Here is a 15,421-nt window from a genome sequence, read left to right as displayed (position 1 = left end):
TGAAGTCCCTACTTCTGACAAGTTATGGTTTAAGTCAAGAACTCCAAGCTGTAACCTGAAACTAACCTGCTGCTTAAGCAACAAACTTTAATTTCAAAGTTGTAATTCTTTTATCCATGGGTTGAAAACAACACATTTTAGTAGTTGAAAATAGTTGGCCCATTTTCTCAAAAATGGATGTTTGTTAAAGTTCTTGGGAAAGCACTTATGCTTTGGAACAAACTATGCTATGAGGTCATATTTAGGAAAGCCTTTTGCAAAAGCAGCCAACAACGTTTTCGTTCTCATTCATGTTTTTGCTTGTCTCTTAGATACTGCTCTTCTTAGCCTGTACTTAGCTTTCTCAAGGGTTCAAGTACCAGAGCTATTGTCTTCATGCTACAAATCCAATCCTAGCGACAATAATGCTCTCTAAATTCATTTTTGTTGTCATGCAACCAAATTGGGTTATTAAGCTTTGGAAAACAAAATGAAATTAGGTGAACGCCATCTTCGCAATCTGAGATAGTCAAGATATTTATGATCAGACAAAGCTGTGGTTAATATTAGTGCTGAAGAAAGAGTCAATGCTATGGGATTTAAAGGGCAAAGGATAGGAAAACACAGTCTCTGTGTACAGGGACTGTGGGTGTTTGTTGGTGTTTTGTCTATTGCTGTAGAAGAAATTACCTAAAAACTTAGCATCTTAAAGCATCCGTTTTATTTTGTGGTCAGGAATTTTGTGGTCAGGAATTCGGGAAGCATTCAGTAGGCAATTCTCACTTGGTGGCATCTTTTGCTTTTGCAGTCAGACGTAGCTTGGGGCCTGGAGCCATGGATATCACAATAATTCTCACAGGGCTGTCAGTTGAGGCAGTCACCCAAGCAGTTGCACATGGCCTCTCTGTATGGCCTGGGCTTCTTGCAGCATGGCTGCTGGGTCCCGAAGGGGGAACAAATGTGAGGCATCTAGATAGGTGGCATTCCAAGAAGTAAGGCAAGGGTTGCCTTCTGATTTTGTGTTCTAGCCTTGGACATCACAGTGTCACTTTCCCTGCATTCTGTAACAAGGCCACCTCAGGTGCAAACAGAGTGGCATTAGACCCAACCTATTGAAAGGAGGAATGTCAAAGAACTTAAGGCCATCTCAATCTACCAAAAGCTGTCTACCTGAAGTCTAGCTTCTTAGAATGCTCAGGAGAGGGCGTCCTGTTTGGCTCAGTCAGTTAAATGTCTGCTTTTGGCTCAGGTCATGATCTTGAGTTCCTGGGATCAAGCCCCGTGTTTACTGAGTCCCCACTCAGTGGGAAGTCTGCTTCTCACTTTCCCTCTCCCCCTCCTTACCATTCATGTTCTCTCTAGCTCTCTCTCTCTCTCTCTTTCAAATAAATAAATAAAATCTTTTAAAAAAAAAGTGTGCAGAAGAATCTCCCAGGAACGATATAACAATAAGTGAAAGTATTTGTTTTAGAGACTTTATTCTATCTATTCCTCACAGATTAAATGAAAAGAGTGATTATTTCCCCCAGGTTCATAGGAAAAACAATAAGCTTGTTTTTCTCCTGTTACTCTGTTTAGAGTTGTACACATTGTGAAATTCTTGCAAGGATTGAAGAGATGGTCTTATTAACAATGATTTTCAGAAGAAAATTTTCCATCTGCTCTTTTAAATCAGAGGTACGATTTTCTACTAGATGTTAAAAAATACTCTATTGACTTTCAGTGGTCAAAAAGTTACACGTTATTTTTCTGAATTGTTCTAGTACAAATATTCATACTTTTTAAAGTGTAGTTTTCAAAGAACCCACTTTCATCAAAAAGAATCTGCCAGCAGAAAGTGTCATTTATAAAACTCTGATGTAGTAATTACCTATATAAAGGAGCCTGTGTTTTTGTTTGCTATGACCTGTGGATAAAAAGAAGGAATCTTATCACTTGAACAATACATCTAGTTTTGGCAAGTATACTTAGGCAATTGTTTATTCTTGATTTTTCCCCCTTTGAATTTCCCAGGAAAACTTTATCTTGATTTGTTTGCTTTGAAATCATGTAGTGGCATTTGCCCCCTGTCAAAGAAAAAAGATATTCACTTCAAGCTGGGCAGAAAAGTACTATGTAATAGTTGTTTTCACCTTCAAGGTGAGGTTTAAATAGAGTTCAACAAATCAAAACCAAAAAAAGGAGAAGATAATTGAAAGCGTTTATTCTCATCACTCCTGACCCAGTGCTTCCCAAACATGAACTTGAGTAGGAATTAAATGAAGAAACGAATCTGTGGTTTCTAGATCAGTAGGTCTTAAAAGGGACTGGAGATTTTTGCATTTTCAAAAGTTCCCAGGAGATGTTGATGCCCCTGGTTAACAGAACACATTTTGAGCAGCAAAGAAGTACAGTAACTAGCAATGATTAGCTGCGACAGAGTGGGACACACTGGGAAAGAGAACTTAGCCAAGACTGCCTATCTGTGCAGGTGGGCTTCCAAGAGGAACACATTTTTATATATTTAAAAGTCTTCTTAAAATTTATGATTTTTGTCAATCTTTATCAATGGTAAAATATATGAAAATACTTATGGAAACATTGTCTTGTTTTGTTTTATGAGTTTTAAGGAAAATTATGGGAAATATGAAGCATTCACTCATGATTACTGTTAAATGAATGACAAAAAATATTCAACACATTAGGATTGCTGAGGAAAGACATCTGTTTTTCAGAGAATAAAAACTATACTGACTCTGATAAATGGTTTTGACTGATTTCCAAAAAAATTATTTAAAATGCTGTTAAAAAAATTTTAAAAAATAAAATAAAATAAAATAAAATAAAATGCTAATGTTAATTAAAGTGGATTTTGCCAAATTTCTGGACCAATGATTATAATTTTATTGACATAAAGATTTTATATGCTTTTTATTTAAATTATATGTTTTACAATATGAAATATTACAAGATAAAGTATATTGGGAAAAACAAACCAAACACTAAAAGCACTCAGAAATCCATTGTTAATATTTTGGTATTTCTTTACATAATTTAAAAAAATCAAGATCTAATTTTTTAAAAATTCCAAAATTTTTTTACTTATGTTAGCTGATTTTTTTACTTAATATCTCATTACCATACCATGTTAAACATTTGACTACATTTTTAGGGGGGTTATAATGCTTCTTCATGCAGGCATTTCATAATTCAATAAACTTATTTTTTAAAAGTTGCTTCAGTTTTTCATTATTTTGAAGCACTGTAATAAACATTTGCAAATGTTCCTTTTTGTTCATGCTCTCCAGTTTTTCCCATGAAAATTTTTGTTTACTAGTTCAAATGGTGTGCATGTTTCTAACTTCCTTGAACACATTAATGTCAACAAGAAACCATCTTTCTGAAATGCACAAAACTTGACTCCAGCTCACTCACTACCTTGATCTCTGCTCATTTGCCATTTGATGAATGAGACTTCTCAAACTGGCAAAGTCACTGTGAAACATCCACTCTCATGCGCAGTTAATGGGAGAGTAAATCAGAGCAATATTCTTGGAAAGCAACTTTTAGCTGAGTATAAAGAGCATTGGGAATGTCCATACCCTCTGACTTATTTCTGAGAATTTACCCTCAAGTGACAACTCAAGATAATATTTCCATTTATATTTTTAATAGCAAGATTTTGTAAACATACTAAAAAAGTAAAGAAATTATTATGTAAATTATGACATATGTATTAAAATTATTAGGCAAGGACTAAAAATCCTTTTACAGAGGGTATAAAATGTGTCAACAGAAATGCTGGGCGGAAGGAAATATACTCAGATCATTAAGGGGTGGCTGCCTGTGAGCGGTGAAATTCACATTGCACAACTCAAGGAAGTGTTCTTTACATGTCAATACAACCTGTGTCTTCCCCCCAGAGTTGTACAGTAACACTGTTGAGATTATGGAATTTTTCATTCTCCTTGACTAGAGGTCATGTGTTCCCTTCTGATTGGCTAATGTGAGGGGATACCCCAAAGGGACATTTCATAAAGAAGACACAAGAAAACTAATAGCCAAACAAGAGATGTTTACTGAATGCCCAAGATTTGAAGCACTGACCATCAGTACCAGGGGTGTTCTGCTGGATTCTGGGAAACAAAAAATCTGGATTCAGAGAAACAGAGCTATACTGTGGGATGGTTTCCTGTTTATCAATACTAAAAATAATGAATACTGTAAAATAAAGGAACAAGTTTGGTATTTCAGACCCCATGATCAGCGAGTGAAATCTTAACGTCTATTTAAGATCATATTTCACCTGATGGTGGAAAACCTAGTTTGATCAGCTCAGGGTAAGTGGATTTTGTTTCAGTTGTTTCTGGTATGAATTTAATGAAATCCAGACCTCCTTTGATCCCTCAGCATCTCTTCTCCCTGGAAAAGCTCCAGCCCTCCACTGTCCTACCATCACTGGGGAGAGGTTTCTGGTGCCTGACCATTGGTTGGTCCCTGCTGGCTTCCCACATTGGGTCTCCACGCATATGCAGGCATAGATGCTGTCCTCAGTGTTTTCCAGGCTGAGTAAAGTTTGACGCTGCCAGTCGGTGCCTACAACAGTACCTGCCATAGAATAGGCACCCAGTAAATATTTGTTAAATAAATGACTTAACCCCATTTAGGCAAGGAAGTAGGAGAAAAGGTAGCTAAGGGATAGGAAGGAATGGGGAAAAAGTTCAGATACTCCCTTAGACTTTACCTTCTGAAAGAATAATTAATCATATGTATTGGCTCACTATGTGCCAAGCACTGTGGGAAGCTTTATATGCATAATGGGGCTTCATTTCCAACTGAGCTGTGACCTGGGATCTCCTGGCCATTGGATCCTGCCTTTTCGAAATGGGCTGATTGACATGGAAAGCAAAAGACTTACTACGTTCTCAGAAATCTCCTTTTTCAAAGCGTCCTTTAAGAAAAATTTAACTGTCTTCTTAGGTTTATATATTCATTAGTATGTTCTCTATAAACATTTTCTTTTGAAAGAATCAAGGCGCGTGTCTATAGCCTTTACAATCCTTGTTTCATTCCAGAGGCTGCCTGAAAATTTATATACACAAAATACTTCACAAGCTCTCTCCACCTGAGATGTCACATGAAAAGTACAAGTAATCACTTCAAGTTAATCTCTCAACAAAAGCTAATATGTCTATTTAACTTTTTCCCATTGTTCTTAAAGAGGAACATGAGAAAGCAAAGCCACTCACTAGGGTAGCACCAGTGTCCCTTTATATAACACCACAGAGAAGAAATTTGTTTGGAATTTTCAAAAGGCTGTGCTCTCCTACTTTGCTTCCAGAAGATCACTCGTTATAGTCATTATCTGTACATTTCTAGCATGACTAGCAAGCTAATCTTTCCCCCAAAAGTTTACTCCTGCAATTCTGAAATTGTATAATAAGCTTAAAGATGGTGAATTGATTTTGTATTCGGACGGAAAAGACAATAGGGCACTTTGCATTCAGAGAATCATTCCTTCTCCTACCCCAACTCTCTAAAGCTTCACAGAAACAAAGGAATTTCCATTGCAACTCTGAAGGTTAGATACGGTAACATATTTAATTATAGATTAAATTGTTTCTGGCTTTAAAATATTAAACCTGTTATTTACTTCTGGATACATAGTGGTTAAAAATCTTTGTGGTTTAAAATGAGTTATATAACCATATGTGTCAAAATGTGCATTAAACATTTAACATATGCTAGCCGGGTCTTATCTTTGAACAAGATTTGTAAATAAACAGTACATTTAGGTAACATTTATCTATTATAAAGTACTTATCGAGGATGCTTTCCAAAGCATTTGGATTGCTTAATGATATTAGGACAGATTAACATAAATGCCAGAGTAAGTAAAATTTCTTTTTTTGCAAATCTAGTTAAATTTTCCCTGGGGGGAAAGATGTGGTTTGATTCTTTCTTTCTTTTATTTTTTAAATTCTCTACCTCTTTCAGTCTAAAATTTCAATTTTAAATACTTTTTTTTAAAGTACGTTAGGACACCATTTGGAAATGATCTAGCAATGTAAAATGGCTACATGTTTTGTGTGTGATTTGAATGTACTACCATCAAGCAGTGTTGGTAATTTTTTTATAGCCAGGGGAATAGATGCTTGGGTTCAGAAGCTTGTGCCTCCAGACCAGAGGAAGTCGGCTTTTATGGATAAAGCCTCTGTCGGGTCTTCAAGACATTCAGTCTCTGTGAAACATTTCTCCTGAGAGTTTTTCTGGACCAACCCCATTCCCCTCTTTAATTTAAAGTCTCTGCTTCTCATGGAGCTTCGATGACTTAATGTGGGGTCTGTCTATGAACTTAGATTCTATTTAAAAAAAATTTTTATTTATTCATTCATGAGAGACACACAGAGAGAGGCAGAGACACAGGCAGAGGGAGAAGCAGGCTCCATGCAGGGAGCCCACATGGGACTCGATCCCAGAACCCCGGAATCACTACTTGAGCCAAAGGCAGATGCTCAACCACCGAGCCGTCTAGGCACCCCTGGACTTAGATTCTAACCCAAAGTCTGGTGTCTGTTTTTCTTACTCTACTGTACACAGGTGAGAATGGCAGTGAAAAAGGTAAATCATGTCTTCCTGTTACTAGGAAAAGAGTTTAGACTTTACAGACCCCCCAGAAGGGTCTCTGACAACACTTTGGGAACCACAGGCTTGGAGAGAAACAGTGGCTCCTCTGGTCCTGTTCCTAGCTATCAGTCTTCTTTTTTACAATGTGCTAGAAGGGAAAGATCAAGAGAAAGCTAAGAAACACCTCCCCATACTGTGCAAAGAAATGCACCATGACCTTTTTCTGCAACTTTGAGAAAGAAAAGGATTTTCTATTTCATTTCTACTTGTAGGAGAAATGAGAGTGTCTGTCTGCCTTGCTTTTCTTTCAGACCAGAATCTCCTTGAGTAAATGAACATGACATTGATGTAACAAGCTAGGAACACTTAGCAGCAGCTTGCATCCTCTGTAACATGCCTTAGAAGAAAGTTATAAAATTTCTGAAGAAAGAGTATTCTCAAGAGAGAAAAGGGTTTTGGTTTTCCTGTTGGGAATTTAGTCACAAATTAACTGTGACCACCCTAAAAGGAAATAACAGTGGCAAGAGGGTCAACTGTATTATAAATTTTGTACTGCTAGTGCTAATACTATGACTACTAATCATAATAGTTATGCACAGTTTAGATGTAACTCGTTGTGTTTCATCCTTTTTAGGATCCCATGAAGGCACTGCTGGTCCACATGCTAATAGCAGTCCACAAGTTGAGTTTTATATGAGGTGAATTGTTGCCTCTACCAGGGTCCTGGAAAAATAGAATCCAGAAACACAGAACTGAGCAAGACTTTTCATCCAAACTTCTTGTTCTGCATATGAAGTAAGGTCCAGAGGGTGACATGAGTCACCACATGTAGCACAATATCTAGCCATTTAGAGAAAAAGGACTAGAAGACAGATCTCTTGATCCTTAGTAGATACATGTTTTTATTACTTCCCTTCACTTAACTATAACAGCACAAAGTGAGAGACTTGATGCTGTGCACTCTTCTAATTTGTTTTGCTCTATTGTATTTATTTATTTTTTTAAAAGATTTTATTTATTTATTCATAGACACACACACACACACAGAGGCAGAGACACAGCGAGAGCGAAAAGCAGGCTCCACGCAGGAATCCCGATGTGGGACTCGATCCCGCGTCTCTAGGATCACACCCCAGGCTGCAGGCGGCGCCAAACCGCTGCGCCACCAGGGCTGCCCATGTTTTGCTCTATTTTAAAGATTTTATTTATTTATGTGTAAGAGAGAGAGAGCACATGAGCAGTAGGGAGAGGCAGAAGGAGAGAGAGAGGGAAAAGCAGATTCCCCGCTGAGCAGGGAGCCCAATATGGGGCCCCATCCCAGGATCCTGGGACCATGACCTGAGCAAGAAGGCAGACCCTTAGCCAACAGAGCCACCCAGGTGTCCCTGGTCTGCTCCATTTAAGAAAAATAATTTTGATGCTAACATACAATTTTCTTTTTCCTTTTTTAAAATTCTGCTGTATTATTTCTAATTTCTTGAGAAAGAACTTAGCTCACTGATTTTAAATTTATTTGCTGACATGTTCACTTAAGACAATAAATTGTCTGATATATATTGTTTTAGTTACATCCCACAAATTTTTATGGGTAGTACTTTAATTGTTGCTCAGTTGCAAATATTTCATAATTTCTGTTTTGATTTTGTCTCCAATGCATTGAATATATAGAAATACACGTGTGTATGTGTGTGTGTACCTACACATACTCACCTTGGGTTAATTTTCAAATACATGTTTTGTGGGGGAAAGGGCTTGTTTGTTTTCTTTGTGTTTTTGTTTGTTTATTTCTTGCCCAAAGTCCATATTTTCCATCAGACTTTACTTTTGGTGTTGTACATTCTATGAGTTTGGATAAATGTATAATGACATAGATCCACCATGATGGTGTCATACAGAGCATTTTCACTGCCCCCAATCCTCTGTGCTCCACCTGGTCATCCTTGTCTCCCTGCTAATGCCTGGCAACCATTGATCTTTTTACTGGCTCCATAGGTTTGCCTTTTCTAGAATGTCACATAGCTGCATTATACAGTATTTAGCCTTTTCAGATTGGCTTTTTTCACTTAGCAATGCTTATTTAAGTTTTCTCCCTGTTTTTTTCACTGCTTGATAGCTCATTTCTTTTTAGCACTGAAATAGTATTCCATTGTTTGGATGTACCACAGTTTATTGATCCATTTACCTACTGAAGGACATCTTGGTTGCTTCCAAGGTTTGGTAATAATGGATACAATTGCTATAAATATTTGCATGCAGGTTTTTGTTTGGACATAATATCTCAACACCTTTGGGTAAATAGCAAGGAGCACAATGGTTGGATTATATAGTAAGAGGTTATTTTGTTTTGTAGAAACCACTAAACAATCTTCCAAAGTGCCTATGTCATTTTGCATCCTTACTAGCAATGAATGATAGTCTCTATTGCTTCACATCTTTGCTAACATTTAGTTTTGTATTCTTGATGTGTAATGGTACCTCATCATTTTTAAGCTATAATTCCCTAATTAATATGGACTAAATGTGCATGACCTTACTAACTAGCCCCTGTTTACCATTAATTTCCCATATATTTGTCTTCTTACAATTTGTCACCCCTGGAAACTCAAATCCCTTTCTTTTGTTTTGTCACTTCCCTTTATATTTACTCTCCTCTGTCAAGATAATTTTTTTTTCATTTTTAAAATTTTTATAATAAATTTATTTTTTATTGGAGTTCAATTTGCCAACATACAGAATAACACCCAGTGCTCATCCCGTCAAGTGCCCCCCTCAGTGCCCATCACCCAGTCACCCCCACCCCCCGTCCTCCTCCCCTTCCACCACCCTTAGTTCATTTCCCAGAGTTAGGAGTCGTCTTTATGTTCTGTCTCCCTTTCTGATATTTCCTACCCATTTCTTCTCCCTTTCCTTATATTCCCTTTCACTATTATTTATATTCCCCAAATTAATGTTTGTCCTTCTCCGATTGACTTATTTCACTCAGCATAATACCCTCCAGTTCCATCCACGTTGAAGCAAATGGTGGGTATTTGTCATTTCTAATGGCTGAGGAATATTCCATTGTACACATAAACCACTTCTTTATCCATTCATCTTTCAATGGACACCGAGGCTCCTTCCACAGTTTGGCTATTGTGGACATTGCTGCTATAAACATCGGGGTGCAGGTCAAGATAATTTAAAAGCTTCCAAGCTGGGGCACCTGGGTGGTTCAGTTGGTTAAGCATGTGACTCGATTTTGGCTCTGGTCATGATCTCACAGTCCTGGGATAGATAGAGCCCTGCATGGGGTCCTGTGCTCAGCATGGAGTCTCCTTGAGGATTATCTTTCCCTCTGCCCCTCCCCTCACCCATGACCACAAGCTCTCTCTCTCAAATAAATAAATCAATCTTCAAAAAAAGAAGCCTCCAAGCCCAGCAGTTTCTTTCTTTCTTTTTTTTTTTTTTTAAAGATTTTATTTATTCATGAGAGACACACAGAGGGAGGCAGAGACATGGGCAGAGGGAGAAGCAGGCTCTTTGCAGGGAGCCTAATGTGGGACTCAATCCTAGGACCCCAGGATCAGGACCTGAGCCAAAAGCAGATACTCAACCACTAAGCTGCCCAGGTGCCCCACCTAGCAGTTTCTTTGTGGGATTTCTCTTCTCTTTGTAAAGCTCCTCTGTGACATGTAAAACTTATAACATTAAATAAATTTGCATGATTTTTCTCTTGTTAATCTGTCCATTGTTTTATTTCTCAGATCCACTGGGAGAACCCAAGAAGGAGAATTTTCCTTCCCCACATGGTTTCCCTCAAAAACAGTGCATTTTAACTTGGTGATTGAAATGTTGGGCAATAGCACAACTGCCAAGATTCAGAGCAACTGTAGAGACTCAGGTTCCTCTGTAAGAACTCTCAAGTCTCTACAAGGTGTGGAAACACAAATTCTCCATTACTTTCTAATTTTTTCTATTGTCAAACATGACATTGTCCTCCCTGACCCTCCTCACCTGTGCTAAGTGAGGAGGTACTAGGGTTTCTATTTTTTCTGCCCTTTCTTGAGATTTATGTTGCTGTTGGCATGATGATCAGCTCTCTGCTTATCTCCAATACCTTCCTCATAACAGTCTTCATAAGACCCAACCATTCTCAAGTGAAAACATTTTTTTTTAAGATTCTATTTATTTATTTGGGAGAGAGAGTGAGCAAGAGAGAGAGAGAGAGCACATGCACAAGTGGGTGGAGGGAGAGGGAAAAGCAGGCTCCCCACTGAGCAGAGGGCCTGATGTGGGACTCCATCCCAGGATCCTGGGATCCTGACCTGAGCTGAAAGCAGATGCTTAACTGACTGAGCCACCCAGTGCCCTCAAGTGAAATCTTGAATTCAACAAAAACTAATGAATTCACAAAGGCATAGAGTTGAGAAAGGTTTGAAGTCATCCAGACCAACACAGTGCACATGCAGAAAAGGGAATTGAGATCTAGAGCAGTAAGGTCAACAAAAGGATGGTAACATTTTTAGAGACAGTGGCCAAGGTGAGCAAATATGAACTATGGGGTTAGATACCAAGTCTATTTTTATGCAGTTACTGAATTCCTTGTTTTTTTGTTTTTGTTTTTGTCTTTTTCAGTATTCATCAATCCAACAATCTGCATAATCACATTTAGCCTATATTACTTCAGGATCTGATTTCCTGGGAAGTCTGTGTCCCCCTAGCCTCAGCTCTCAGTCAAGATAGAATGAAAACCTCCAATATATTTGGGAAGCATGATGTTTCTGCTCTCCTATTCCTCTTGAGCTCAAAAAATTTTTCATTTTTCTATTTTTCCATAGTGTCTCTATCTTCTGTACACTGATTACCAAATGACCCTCAGCATAAATCTAGGTACTTCCTAGTCACATCAAATCATAATTTTTGGAGACAATACAGTAAGGGGAATTCAGTCACTTGTCATTTTCTTTTGATGATGGTTATTGACCAATGTTTTTACCAAAGGAAATCTCCCATATTAAATTCCCATCTATGTTTTTTTTCCCTCACTATTTCTATAATATGAGTTAGGCAGCTAAGAAAAACACCAAGTCAACATCACATTGTCATTAGATGATGTTTTAAAAAATGAAGTTTTTTTTCTCCATCTTGTTTTTGGTTATTACCTCTCTAGCCATATTTTTCACTCTTGTATTTGTGGTTATCATGTAATATCACTTACTACTAAGGTTTTTTTGCCCATTCCCTTTCAAAAAGTTCTTTGGCTCCCTTCCAACTCCATACTCCATGGAGTTATTCATGATAGTTCAAAAGAGGTATCAATTCTGCAAGTCCTAATATTATCTTATTCAGAATTTCTTTGACTTTTCCCTTATGTAACACCTTTTATGCCCTGATGTCATCTTAAAGGTCATGCTTAACTTTTTGTAAATTTCAGAAGAAATAAAAGTTTCTCCATCCTCTCCCACCTTCCCTTCATCAGTTCCCCTTCCATTTCCAGAATAATTATTCCTTTTGCTATACTCAGCTCATCAACAAGTTCCTGCATCCCATTCCTGCTGATCTCTTTCAAGATGTAACAGATAGTTGCGGCAAGAAGTGATCCCTTAAGTCTCCAATGGTCTTTCTGTTAATAGAGGCCTACCAAAAAACTTCATATTAATAAAGAACTCACAATTTCCAAGACAAAACCCAAAGAAATGCAGCTATCAGGGTTAACTGATACACACTGGGTTCATATTTTAACAAGCTTCTTATGTAATGGTGACCTATTCTGTTTATAAGCAACAGTGCATCCAAATGCTCATCATGGCTTTTCAACTTGCAATAGAAGCCCACTGATTCCCTCTCTTTCAATTTCTCCTCTCTTCCCATTTTAATGCACTTTTCATACACACACACGTAAATACATGTATATGTTTATATCTATATAAACGTATATATGTATACACACATATACATATAATTTAGCATATAAATATAGCATATAGATATATAAATATAGACCTTTCTTTGGATATGACTTTTAGATACAGAATATTTCCATTATTTGACTGGCAAATTATTTAAATTCATATCCAGTTGACTTGTCCTCGTGAACCTTTTGTCAGAATAAAAATTCCATTTTGACAGATAAAATAAAGGTACTGTCAAAGCAACAGAACTTAATATAACTATTGGTCATCACATCATCACTACTTTAGTATACATTACAAACAATAATTTCCTGGTAACTGTTAAACCTGCCTTGCCTTTGTAAATGCCCTAAATATCTTTAGTAGGAATTATTTGGTGAGCCTAGCAGAAATTTCATATAAAAAGAGATCTACTTGGTAGATATATGAAATTAGTAGTACTTGAACATTGAGTTCCATTTTCCAAAAACAAATTAGGCATAAGAAATCATATTTCTTAATAAGTATAGGTGCACTTCTATTACATTTCATCACAGGCTGCCTTTGTCACATTTGAGTGTTTTAGAATAAATACATTTTTAAAAACCTGTTATTAGTGAGGCAAAATACAGGAGGTAATAACTAAGTAAAGAAACTGACATTGACTTCATGCTTCACTAAAGTGTCTGGATCTGTTTTTGGTACAGTTTGATCCAGTCTTCTCAAATTTTTAAAAATATTTTATTTATTTATTTGAGGGAGAGAAAGAGCGCTTACAAGTCATGGTGGGGAAGGGCTGAGGGAGAGGGAGAAGGAGATTCTCACTGAGCAAGGAGCCTATGGGGATGAAGGGCTTGATCCCAGGACCCTGAGATCGATCATGACCTGAGCTGAAGGCAGACGCTTAATTGACTGAGCCACACAGGCGCCCCAATCTTCTCAAACTTTTAAACAGTCTGATAATCTAATCACATGCTCAGATCAGTTATATAAGAATGTGGTATGGAAATTGCTAGTAGTCAGAGCAATTATAAGCTTTACTTTGGATTTGACTTCCTGATACAATTGAAAATAGCATGATTTAAACTATCGAGGATCCAGGTTATTACCTGGAGAATTCACCTATCTTCCAGGTGTCATGTAATCTGAAGGAAAAAAAAATTTCTTCTTGGGAACTTGACTTATTAAGGGCAATTCTCTCCTATACCATGAAATTCTAGGGTGAAATCTGTGCATGTAGATTCCATAGATTCTATAGAAGACCTTCAAATTCTATTCATGTTTGTAATCTCCATGCCTTGAAAATATTTTCCCTCAAATCTGACTCTATATTCTTTCAGAAGGCATAAAAAGATAAAAGGTATCCTTAAAAAAATGGCTTAGGCTGAAAAAGTACCCAGAGATACTTTACCCTCAATACACACACACACACACACACACACACACACACGCACACTTTCCAGCCCTCTGACATTTCAGTGTGGAAAGACTGCAAATACCATGGAACTGGGATTAATATTTCAAGTGGTCCTGTTCAGGTATCGGGTTCTGAGACAGAGTTTGGCAAAATAGGTCCAATCCATTAAGGACATTCACAGGTCCATTGTAGATACTGTGGGTTTTTCATAATCCCTATTGTTCAGTTCAAAGTACTGTTTTTTCATGCTCAAATTTTATGCTTCCTATTTATTTCACTGTGAAATGTTCTTTCTTATGTGAAATGATGACCAAAGAAGATGCAATATTTGTTTTTATGTTCTTACTTGAAAAAAAAACAAACAAGAAAATTGGCAATCTAACACTGGCTATCAAATTTGCTTTTGGAGAATTACCACCCAGTAGAATGCAAAACTCAGGAAATCGGTCACCAGCATGAAGTGCACACACTCCCTTCATTCTTGCTGAATGAAAGGGAATTATCATTCTGTTTTTGTAAGCCACTCTGTAGAAAATTTTATGTTATTGCTCTGGCCATGCAGAGAGGCTCCCTCTACCTCACCTACAAATATAAGCAAGCAAACCAACAAACGACAGAATGCAAGTATAGCCTAATTATTTCTTATTTCATGGAGTACTTGAATGGTTGAAAGGCTACTGAAATACCGTATTTCTTTGTCTAATCCCATATTCCCTATAAAATTAGTGACTTTCTATCATGTAATTATATAAACCTTTTTAGTAATATTGGAAAATCGTTATTTTTTAGGTAATATATTTGAAAATGTACCAATAAAAATTTATTTAAAAATTTTTTTTTTTAATTTTTATTTATTTATGATAGGCACACAGTGAGAGAGAGAGAGAGGCAGAGACACAGGTAGAGGGAGAAGCAGGCTCCATGCACCGGGAGCCTGACGTGGGATTTGATCCTGGGTCTCTAGGATCGCGCCCTGGGCCAAAGGCAGGCACTAAACCACTGCGCCACCCAGGGATCCCCCAATAAAAATTTAAAATGTGAACAGATAAGTTCAAAAATCAATGAGAGCTTAACTGAATAGAACCTAAAGCAACATGATGACAATAAAGATTCACAGTAGGAAGAAAAATTTAAAGTCAGTTTCTCCAAATGACTTTTGAAGTAATGAAAGAGTCAACTAAATCTTCCACAGTATCCAATAGCTCTCTACTGCATAGTTAAATAATCGGCTTTCAATACCTGCTTCCTTTTAAAGTGGGTGGTACATGTATATTTTAGGTATTGTTTTGTAAATATCAATTTGGGACTAATAGAAAACACGACTCTCTTAAAAACTACTAAGATTTAATATAAAAAGATGAAATTAGGGGTGTCTGGGTGGCTCAGTCAGTTAAGCATCTGCCTTCTGCTCAGGTCATAATCTGGGGTCCTGGGATTAAGCCCTCTATCTGGCTCTCTGCTTACGTGTGAGCTTGCTTCTCGCTCTTCCTCTGTCACTCCCCCTGCTTGTGCTGTCTCTCTTTCTCTGTCAAATAAATAAAATTTTTAA

This window comes from Canis lupus, chromosome 4 (assembly GCF_048164855.1).
Source record: "Canis lupus baileyi chromosome 4, mCanLup2.hap1, whole genome shotgun sequence".
Taxonomy (NCBI): domain Eukaryota; kingdom Metazoa; phylum Chordata; class Mammalia; order Carnivora; family Canidae; genus Canis; species Canis lupus.
This window is presented reverse-complemented; position numbering follows the sequence as displayed.